Source organism: Mizuhopecten yessoensis, unplaced genomic scaffold, assembly GCF_002113885.1.
Source record: "Mizuhopecten yessoensis strain PY_sf001 unplaced genomic scaffold, ASM211388v2 scaffold2307, whole genome shotgun sequence".
Taxonomy (NCBI): Eukaryota; Metazoa; Mollusca; class Bivalvia; order Pectinida; family Pectinidae; genus Mizuhopecten; species Mizuhopecten yessoensis.
In genome coordinates this window covers 366,841-379,132 of record NW_018404481.1, presented here as the reverse complement: position 1 = coordinate 379,132, position 12,292 = coordinate 366,841, and positions in this window count along the sequence as shown.

Below are 12,292 nucleotides of genomic sequence, written 5' to 3'. Positions count from 1 at the left end.
CTCCAAGTGAAGGCAGCAGCAGTAGAATTGAATAATTTTGGTAAATTACAAAGCAAAGGTTGAGATTTTCATCAATCTCATTTTCAAACATAGATCAACCTTTAATCTTATAGTGCAACTAAATTCCTTATAACTCAGAACATCATCTACGTCAGGAAATATATCGTTGCTAGTGTTTTCACGGTAGAGATCCACTCTTTTAGCTACCCTCACCAATTGAGCTACTCTGTAGATGAAATGTCCTGGCCAAATTGTTCTACAGTAATGTTCAAAGGAAATTTAAGGGGAGGTTGCTGCATATAGGAAAAACCAAAGTGTACGAGCACAGAGATCCTTAAGATACTGTAAGTCGAACACTAATGTCTGAACTATTTGACTGGTCAGCGGCTAATGTGGTCATACTCCGAACAACCTCCTAACACCTGATGGACACCAGAAGTCCATCAGTATGGTAGGGTGATTAGCACTGCTAGTTTATAATACAAACAACAATGGAATTAGAAAACCAACTATTTACATAAATTATAGAATTTGTTTTTGTTTCCCTCTTGAAATGAATAATTTATCAGTGAAGATTAAGGTGACAATGACTTAAGGATCCCCGTCCTAGCCAGAGCAAAACACTAAAGAATAAAGAATTCCACTGTCGTTTTCAGTGTTAGAGTCACCTGCCCCTGATTACCATTTCGTCAATGTTGTTATCTTCTCTTGAATAGATTTCGTTTGAATAACATTTCGACTACAGAGTTGTGTCCCTTACGTTGAAAATCTCCAATCGCGAAAGTGTGGGCAAAAAAAGCTGTCGTAACGATGTAAATAACGTCGTGGCAGTGATGGCCGACATGCAAGCCCGACGTAAAATCGGCAGTTTTAAATGTAAACTTAACGCATTAACTGACAATAATAGCAACAACGATGTCCAATATCAACTGCTAGACCACGACTATGCGACAAAACAAAGTGACATTCGTTCACACATTGAAGAGACGCTGGCTACAGAGGTCCCTACTAAGCTTACTGACAATTTTACTGATGAGCCGACACCGCGCTTACTGACAATTTTACTGATGAGCCGACACCGACGTCCGATGAGGTTCCCTCTAGTACTAGTAATCACGAATATGCCAATAACTTTTTAACCTGGTCGCAGGGTAGACCAGTGGTTGATGTTATCTGAATACCTGGACCAGAAAGGTTGTAAGGAATGCGGTATAGGCTAAGGTTGTGCAATATACCCAACAGGAAGAGATTTTGGCCTGGGAAGTATTTCATGCATTACAATAGTCAGGATTATATTCTATATTTGTTATTTCATGTATATGCCCAATAAGCCTATATTTCAAGTTCATTTTTTATATTACATACAACAATGTTATTTTTTCAATGTGATATTTTTATACCACAATATCGTATGTTGTTATTTTAACATAATGTAAAAGTTTATTATTGTTGTATAGTGTGATATTTTTTAAACCACAATATATGTTATTATCTGTATATAATGACAAAGTTTATTTTATTTTTTTCAGAATGTAAAAGTTAATAACAATGTATATAGTGTGATTTTTTATATCACAACATAGTATGTTATTTGTACATTATGTAGAAATTTATTATTGTTGTGTACAGTATGTGAAACTTTGTTATTGTTGTTCATTGTGACATTTTTGCTATGACACAGTATAAAGTACATTGTTTGTTATAATCTTATTCATACACAATGTGCAATTTTGTTTTATATTGTTTATTACATTTGAAGTAATTTTATTGGTTGGTAATGCCTACTGTATCATATTCGTATATAAAAAGTGCTATATTGTATGTTGTAAATTGTATATATGACTTTTTGGGATTTAGAATTAATATTGGTACAAATGTAAGAGTTGTCTCTCTTTTTTGTTTGATTTTTTTTGTATCTTTATAATTTTTTGTATAATAAGTAAGTCCGCAAGATATTTATTTTTTGTCACCTATATTTTCTTTTCGTTGTCCTAAACGTGTTGCATTGGCACCCGGAATTTTATTGATTCATGTAACGGGCATTTTTGTTTGTTTTAGTATTATTGTTAGAATATTATTCATTTTTTTTGTGTTTTGTTCATCAATATTGACATAATTATCATTTTGTTTGTGTTATATTTCTAATAAACCATTGTTGAATCAAATAAAATGTATTTTGTTTCATTTTGCTCCATTGAATTTTTTTAATTTTTTTTAAATCAAAATTTCATAATATCCCAAAATATCTGAAGAAACTCCCGCAAGGTATGGGTTATTGTTCAGAAATGATTTAGTTATGCAGTAGCGATGCCGTAGAAAAAGAAAAAAAATGCCTTATTACATTTTTAGGCGGAGGGACGGGGATCCTTAAAGAGGTTGGTAGAAATGCACTGTTATCAGTATCAGAGATATCAATGTATAAATGTGTGTGACAGGAGATATCATTATAGATGTGTGTGTGTGACAGAAGATGTCATTATAGATATGTGTGTGTGACAGGATATATCATTATAGATATGTGTGTGTGACAGGAGATATCATGATAGATATGTGTGCGACATGAGATATCATTATAGATATGTGTGTGTGACAGGAGATATCATTATAGATATGTGTGTTACAGGATATATCAATGTAGATATGTGTGCAACAATAGATGTCATTATAGATATGTGTGTGACAGGAGATATCATTATAGATATGTGTGTGTGACAGGATATATCAATGTAGATATATGTGTGCGACAATAGATGTCATTATAGATATGTGTGCGACAGGAGATATCATTATAGATATGTGTGTGTGTGACAGGAGATATCAATGTAGATATGTGTGTGTGACAGGAGATATCATTATAGATATGTGTGTGTGACAGGATATATCATTATATATATATGTGTGTGACAGGAGATATCATTATAGATATGTGTGTGTGACAGGAGATATCATTATAGATATGTGTGTGTGACAGGAGATATCATTATAGATATGTGTGTGACAGGAGATATCATTATATGTGTGTGTGACACGAGATATCATTATAGATATGTGTGTGACACGAGATATCATTATAGATATGTGTGTGTGACAGGAGATATCATTATAGATATGTGTGTGACACAAGACATCATTAAAGATATGTGTATGACATGAGATATCATTATAGATATGTGTGTGAGACAAGAGATATCATTATAGATATGTATGTGACAGGAGATATCATTATAGATATGTGTGTGTGACAGGAGATATCATTATAGATATGTGTGTTACAGGAGATATCATTATAGATATGTGTGTGACAGGAGATATCAATGTAGATATGTGTGTGTGACAGGATATATCATAAAAGTTATGTGTGTGTCGAAAGATATCATTATAGATATGTGTGTGTAACAGAAGATATCATTATAGATATGTGCGGTGACAGGAGATATCATTATAGGTATGTGTGACAGGAGATATCATTAAAGTTATGTGTGTGACGAAAGATATCATTATAGATATGTGCGGTGACAGGAGATATCATTATAGATGTGTGTGTGACAGGAGATATCATTATAGGTATGTGTGTGTGACAGGAGATATCATTATAGATATGTGTGTGTGACAGGAGATATCATAAAAGTTATGTGTGTGACGAAAGATATCATTATAGATATGTGTGTGTGACAGGAGATATCATTATATATATGTGTGTGTGACAAGAGATTTCATTAGATATATGCGTGACAGGAGATATCATTATATATATGTGTGACAAGAGATATCATTATAGATATGTGTGTGTAACAGAAGATATCATTACAGATATGTGTGTGTGACAGGAGATATTATAGATATGTGTGTGTAACAGAAGATATCATTATAGATATGTGTGTGTAACAGAAGATATCATTATAGATATGTGTGTGTAACAGAAGATATCATTACAGATATGTGTGTGACAGGAGATATCATGATAGATATGTGTGTGACACGAGATATCATTATATATATTATATCATTATAGATATGTGTGTGTGACAGGATATATCATTATAGATATGTGTGTGTGACAAGAGATATCATTATATATATTGTGTGTGTGACAGGATATATCATTATAGATATGTGTGTGTGACAGGAGATATCAATGTAGATATGTGTGTGTGACAGGATATATCATAAAAGTTATGTGTGTGACGAAAGACATCATTATAGATATGTGTGTGTGACAGGAGATATCAATGTAGATATGTGTGTGTGACAGGAGATTTCATTATAGGTATGTGTGTGTGACAGAATATATCATTATAGATATGTGTGTGTGACAGGATATATCATAAAAGTTATGTGTGTGACGAAAGATATCATTATAGATATGTGTGTGTGACAGGAGATATCATTATAGATATGTCTGACAGGAGATATCATTATATATATATGTGTGGCATGACATATCATTATAGATGTGTGTGTGTGACAGGAGATATCATAAAAGATATGTGTGTGACAAAAGATATAATTATAGATATGTGTGTGTGACAGGAGATATCATTATAGATATGTGTGTGTGACAGGAGATATCATAAAAGTTGTGTGTGACGAAAGATATCATTATAGATATGTGTGTGACAAAAGATATCATTATAGATATGTGTGTGTGACAGGAGATATCATTGTAGATATGTGTGTGACACGAGATATCATTATAGATATGTGTGACACGAGATATCATTATAGATATGTGTGTGACAGGAGATATTATAGATATGTGTGTGACATGAGATATTATAGATGTGTGTGTGTGACATGACATATCATTATAGATATGTGTGTGTGACAGGAGATATCATGATAGATATGTGTGACAAGAGATATCATTATATATATGTGTGACACGAGATATCATTATAGATATGTGTGTGACAGGTATATCATTGTAGATATGTGTGTGACAGGAGATATCATTATAGATATGTGTGTGACACGAGATATCATTATAGATATGTGTGTGACACAAGATATCATTATAGATATGTGTGTGACAGGAGATATCATTATAGATATGTGTGTGACAGGAGATATCATTATAGATATATGTGACAGGAGATATCATTATATATATGTGCAGTGACAGAAGATATCATTATAGATATGTGTGTGACACGAGATATCATTATAGATATGTGTGTGTGACAGGAGATATCATGATAGATATATGTGACAGGAGATATCATTATATATATGTGCGGTGACAGAAGATATCATTATAGATATGTGTGTGACAGGAGATATCATTATAGATATATGTGACAGGAGATATCATTATATATATGTGCGGTGACAGAAGATATCATTATAGATATGTGTGTGACAGGAGATATCATTATAGATATGTGTGTGTGACAGGAGATATCATTGTAGATATGTGTGTGACAGGAGATATCATTATAGATATTTGTGTGACAGGAGATATCATGATAGATATGTGTGACAGGAGATATCATTAAATATATGTGCGGTGACAGGAGATATCATTATAGATATGTGTGCGACAATAGATGTCATTATAGATATGTGTGTGTGACAGGAGATATCATTATAGATATTTGTGTGTGACAGGAGATATCAATGTAGATATGTGTGTGTGACAGGAGATATCAATGTAGATATGTGTGTGTGACAGGAGATATCATTATATATATGTGCGGTGACAGGAGATATCATTAAAGATATGTGCGGTGACAGGAGATATCATGATAGATATGTATGTGTGACACGAGATATCATGATAGATATGTGTGACAGGAGATATCATTATAGATATGTGTGTGTGACAGGAGATATCATGATAGATATGTGTCTAATGACAGATTGAACCTGGTGACATACATGAATTTTATAGTTAATATATCTTATTTACCACAGAGATGTCTTCGGGCTCTATGCCAGTTGACATGGATGTGCTGGCCACAAAATCAGTGCCTGCTGGTGATGGGTTTGTCCATCAAATCAGTCTCGTTAGTAGGTATTTATCATTGTCAGCTAGCTGGCAGTGATGTCCACAGTATCAGCCTGGGTATCACGGCGATCACCAATTAAACTGATCGCTCACAAGCACAAGGTCCTTCAGTGTTTTCAGGCACAACACACAGTAGGGACATAGCAGACATTGACGTCATACATATCCATTCTTCAATTCCATAGCTATTTCTGGGGACATATAACTTTTTCTAGTGACATTACTTAAAATTGAAGTTTATTTCTGGTGCTATATTCTATTCAACTCCTATTTTTAACAAAACTTAAGTTTAGTTTTGTCTTTAGGGACACCATATTTAATTTCCTTTCTTCTTGTTGCAACTCGCTTGCTTAAAAACTGTCGGTGATTTGCTAATTCTACACAGGAACTTTCAATTCTATTTCTATTTTGAACAACGGTTATGACTTTTAGTAGGAGTCCTGAGACATTACAGTCAATTTTCCCTCAATTCTTCTTGTATAAAGTCACTTGGTTAAAAGCAAGCAATATTTCCCAAATCTGTGGGGAGTTTCTTCAATAATTAGGGACAGATGTAAGACATTTCATTCAAGAAAAAGTGTTCAAGTGATATGAATAGTACATTTAGGAACACATTTCAACTGTAATACAATGATGTGTACATTTTTGTGAAGTGTAGGAGTAAAATTGCATATTCCAACAATTTTGTTTCCTTCTATTCAACCATAAATATTATTCTGAAAACAACTCCAGAATGTCGGAAGGTCTAGTGCCTGTACTGCTTCTTACTTATTTTACAAGCCACTATATAACAGAACAAGAGGCCCATGCGCCTTAACAGTCACCTGATTTCTGATATATTTATACAGAGAGTTGATTTTTGTTTTTAAAACATGAACAGAAATATTATTAAAAGTGACAAAAAACAATAAAACCACCTTATTCAATACATGTATCTAGCATACATATTTAAGACTGAAAAGTATTTGAAACTAGCACCTCTGATTCTAAACAAGGACAAGAAATCCACGGAAGTGGATGTGTCGCCTGCGCAGGAAGCTGGGAGATTACGAAGAAATAGATACACTTTTCATTTCAAGAAATAATATTAAAAGTAAGCAATAATCATAGATTATGTTTGGATGGCATCATTTTGTTATATAATCTGTTTTTCTAGGAAGAATACTCTGAGTTTTAAGGAACTTGCTATGGATACTCATTGTCTCAAAGTTAAATTTGTATGATTTGTCGGATGGTTTCCCATAAATAAATGAATAAACTTGTGGATTATGATGTTAAACAGCTAGTGTTGTCGATAACATTTGGAGTAAGACAGCATTTCAGAGGTATACACAGTGAGTCAAGTGGTAGATCGAAGCCATCCAGTTTACAGTTTTAATGAAGTTTCTATCTATAGTAACAGTGACCTTGACCTTTGACCTTCGGACCTGAAAAGCAATCCCAAGCAAGCACTTTTGGTAAGGAAGCACTGCATGAAGTTTGAGTTTGATCGGCCCAAGGAAACTCCAAGTTATCGCACGAAAAATCTATGTTCGGACGATGTCGAAGCCGACATAGCAATACCTATGTGTCACCAGCTTTTAGCAGGCGACACAAAAATTAAGAAATTTTAGCACACTGACTCCTTTGGGCCCCGCCTACAGCCCTTGTGGGCAGGGCTGGCTCAAAATTGTCAAAGTATCAAACTGTCAACTCAGGGTTATAATTCCAATTTCCAATCAAGTTATCAACATGTAATATCCAAAGTATCATTTACCATTATAAACCATAATAAATTTTGGGTCAGTCAGGGCTGATATGTGCATACCATCAAACTGCTATCCAATACTAATAATGCTATCCCAAATTGAATTACTTCCAATGAAAATTAAACAAAAGTTTGTCCAAAATGTGATTTCCCTATATAAAGTAGTAAAGTTTATTCCATCCCAAGGGGTTAACACGAGACCCAAGGGTCATGAAATTCACAATTTTGGTAAAGCACCTTAAGACCCTTAAGCTTCCATCTATTAAGAGTATTTGATTCTACCATATCTGGATCTTGAGAAGATTTTTTGAAATTTAAGTCAATTTGACTCTTTTTGGCCCCGCCCCTCAGGCCCCTAGGGACCATGTAATTCACAATTTTGGTTGACCTTTGGCCATGGAAGGTTTCTACAAAATTTCATTGAAATTGGTTCAGGGGTTTTGGAGAAGAAGTCGAAAATGTAAATTGTTTACGGAAGCACGACACACGACGCAGGACAAAAGGCGATCGTAATAGGTCACTTGAGACTTTGTCTCAGGTGACCTAAAAATTGGCACAGATAATCAAAGATATTCACTAAGAACTACCGCATAGAAGACCATCAACATTCTCTCATTGCTTTGGTATATTTGGTTAAGTGTCCTTTTTAACGGCTAAGGTCATTTAAGGACATGCCTCCATATGTGTTATGTACATATGTGTACTGGATGTGGTATGGTGTTGCGTTTGTCAAATACAGGTTCAATTCAAAATGAAATCACTGGAATAGTGAACATTAAAAAAAGCACATTACTACAAGTGTTCTCTTACCACAGGTGGTTTCGTAACACAGGTGGACTCTTAACACAGGTGGACTCTTAATAAAGGTGGTCTCTTTATACAGGTGGTCTCTTAATGGAGGTGGCCTCTTAATACAGGTGGACTCTTAATAAGGGTGGTCTCTTAATGAAAGTGGTCAATGTTGAGCGTGGTCAGTAGTTGGATGGGTGACCGCCCGCACGTAACATCTGTATACATGGGCTGTTGTCCTAGATGTAATTGTACAGATGTTATTCTCTGAAAAAATGTTTCCAATAATAGATATTAAAAGTAAGGAATATAACCTGGACTTGTAAAACGTTTAACTCTGATAGAGTTCAGAGGTCAAATACCGGTAACTTTCGCCCAGTCAAATTTTTGCCTTTCACTGGTAGAATCAGTTTTTCCCGAAGTGTTAATTTCACCCTTCACGTGTTATCATTAGATATTGTATATTACTAACTTATTTTCAGTGTCATGATAGAATTAACCCTCATTACGGGAGATGAAAAAGGCAAAAGTTAAACTGCAGCGAAAGTTTCCCGGTATACAGTAAATGCTGGTGACTTACTTTAGTGCGCAACTCTTTTCCATCACAAGACGTGTTTCTGTACCCTGTTTGGTGCTCCCAGAGTATAATAACGGACCAGGTGTAATCAGCCCCTGTGGTAGTAACAGTAGGAGTCTAATTAAATGTGGAAGATGACAATGAATCGACATTGGACAAAGACTGGCCTTCATTCTTTCAAGGTTAATTTCGAGTTTCATACATCGATTGGTTACCCCTTAACACTAAACAGACATGTCAGAACAGCATTGTACAATTTAAACAGGGCACATCAATATTGTAAGGGATGATAATGTGACAGAGAGATTAAATTGAATGATTTTTACTCCATAATTAAGGTAATTTTCTCAAGTTTCTTCATTCTTGTTTTTCAAGTCTTTTCTCCTCTTGCCAAGAAACTAGTGTAAAGTCTGACAGTGAGCTGAGATCCAAGTCAGCTTAGACTTGGGCCTAAACAAATTGTTTCATGTGACAGGACTGAACAAAAATAGGGTAGGTCAAAAGGGATTTATTTTTATTCTATGAGTTTTTTTGCTGGGTGGGTTGGGTTTGGAGAGGAAGGGAGGCTAATTTAAGAAATTAAAAGATCACCAAACATTGTTATTTTGATAATTAAGTTGTTAATTGTGTATTAATTCAAGGAGGAGGGAGCCAAGTGCTTGAGAGGCTATCTCACATAATAGGCCCACTTTACCCTGCAGTGAGCCTCTCATTTACACCCCCATAGGGCGCCCCTTCAGCTTACTAACCAATCAGCTTCAACTGACCAGCGGTCAGCGTCAGTCGCAGGGGTGGCTTGGTTTTTCAAATTCAAATGCCAGAGTCCCGCTGTGCTTTGACCCAGCAACACGTATGTGGCAATTCTATTCTAATTGTTTGCTTTATGACAGACTTTGTCAAATGACATATTGGTGGCAATTCCCTTGGCTCCCTCCCTCCCTCCCATGTTTTCAGTTATATCTTCTGTAGTTTAGGTGATATAGCTAGTAGGAGAACCATGGTAATTTTACTTGTATTTATATATATTACTTGAACAGCTTTTGGGTTCATGTGCGGGGCATATGTCAAGGTCATTGTATGACCCTACACATATGTCATCTTCCGTTGTTTAGGCGATTATATATTATTGCACAATATAACTTATCTTGCAGAAGTATTTATTGCATATTATTGCGTAATAAATTACCATGATTTTCTAAGTCCCAAACCTGTCTTTGCGTGTTCATTTTACATTTGAGGTGGAATTAATTAGACTAATTGTATTCATTTTCATTACATTTTTAGGACTTTTTAACAAGAGGCCCAGAGGGCCTGGATCGCTCACATGGATATCTAAGCAGCTGAAACAGGGATGGGATTTGGGCAGAGGCGTGACAACATACACGTTCTTGGTTTCCATTCGTTTAGTAAGTCATTTCTGGACATCAGACATGGTGGATGAATTTACACCCTACAAGAACACAATGACACACATATAGGAAACATGCAGTAGACACCACCTTGTTACTAAAACATTACACGGTACCTATTAAGGTATCATGTCATTATCTGTATAATTACATTTATTGTTTATCATTAATCATATTTCATACTTATGATTCATTTCACAATATCTTTACTGATTTCATTGACTTTATATAACAATGCTCATGGACAAAATAGACTTTATAACCTATTTAACTGGCTAATATATTACACATTACTTAGACCAATAACATATATATCATTTGTAATTTACATTAGTTATATTTCATATAACTGTAATGAACTTACTCTATCAATGTGACAAGGGTTCCAACATCCTGCTAATCCAGTATATAACAAGAGGCCCAATGGGCCTGAATCGCTCACCTGGTATTAATCTCACACTTGTAATCTTACAAGAGTACCGCGGGGCGGAACAATATACGCCCGTCGAATGCCATATAGTGTTATATACTTTCTTACATTGAAATAAGATCTGCATCATTCTAAGAGTGGTTAGCTGACATGCTATAGAAAATGTAAGAGAAAATCTTCGGACAAAAAATAAAATACTACTGAAATGAACAAAGGGCAATAACTTTTGGAAAATTGTCGAATCAAAATTCTTTTAAAACTGACACAACTTCATATCATGATTATAATGTATACCAAGTTTCAAAGAGATCGGTCGAAAAATGTAGGAGGAGATTGACGGACAAAAATCAAATACCGAAATTAACAAAGGGCAATAACTTTTGGAATGATTGTCGAATCTAAATTCTTTTAAGGGCGACACAACTTCATATCATGATTATAATGTATACCAATTTCAAAGAGATCGGTCGAAAAATGTAGGAGATTGCCGGACAAACAAAAGTTTACGTCGGACGGACAGACGGACGACGGACGACGGACGACACACCATGGCATAAGCTCACTTGCCCTTCAGGTACCTACCAAATGGCTTACTGCAGGCGAATCTGAACAAATTACCACTGACTCTTTACAGTACTTGCAAGGACAATCAAAAGATGTTACATAGTAGTGTATAATTGATTTAGTCAGATATATTTACATTATCGTTAAAATAGAAATAGAAAGAAGTTATTTCGATTTTTCCAAATATTCACAGAGCAAATAGCCTGAACATTGCTCAGTACATCAATAAAGTACACTATAATAGTTACTCAAAATATCTCATACTAATTTGGAAAGTTAATATAATTTGTTTTATAGTCAGCTATTACATACAAAGAGTATCTTCAAAATTATATTAATTTTGAGCATATTAATTAACTCCTACCTTTTCTTTATGATCAACCCATCCAACATGTCTGCCAGAACTGATTTTTCACTCAGGTGAATTGCATGGGCAGGTAAACAAGAGGCCCAAGGGCCTTAGCGGTCACCTGAGTTATATCATAGATACTGGTAGCTTTATTTTATTGTTTAGATGTGATGTGGAAATCAGCATGTAAACTAAGTGAAATACAATACTTGTCATGTCATCAATGGATAAGAATTTGAAAATATTGGTAAATGTTCCCTTTGGGGCCCCGCCCTAGCCCCTGGGGATGGGGCAGGAATCCTAATTTTACAAAGTAAAACTCTCATTTACCCAAGATGATTCTGACTAAGTTTGAGCAATTTTCTGCTGAAAATGGATAAAATATATACCGAAAAGTGTTATTTCCCTATATAAACTATA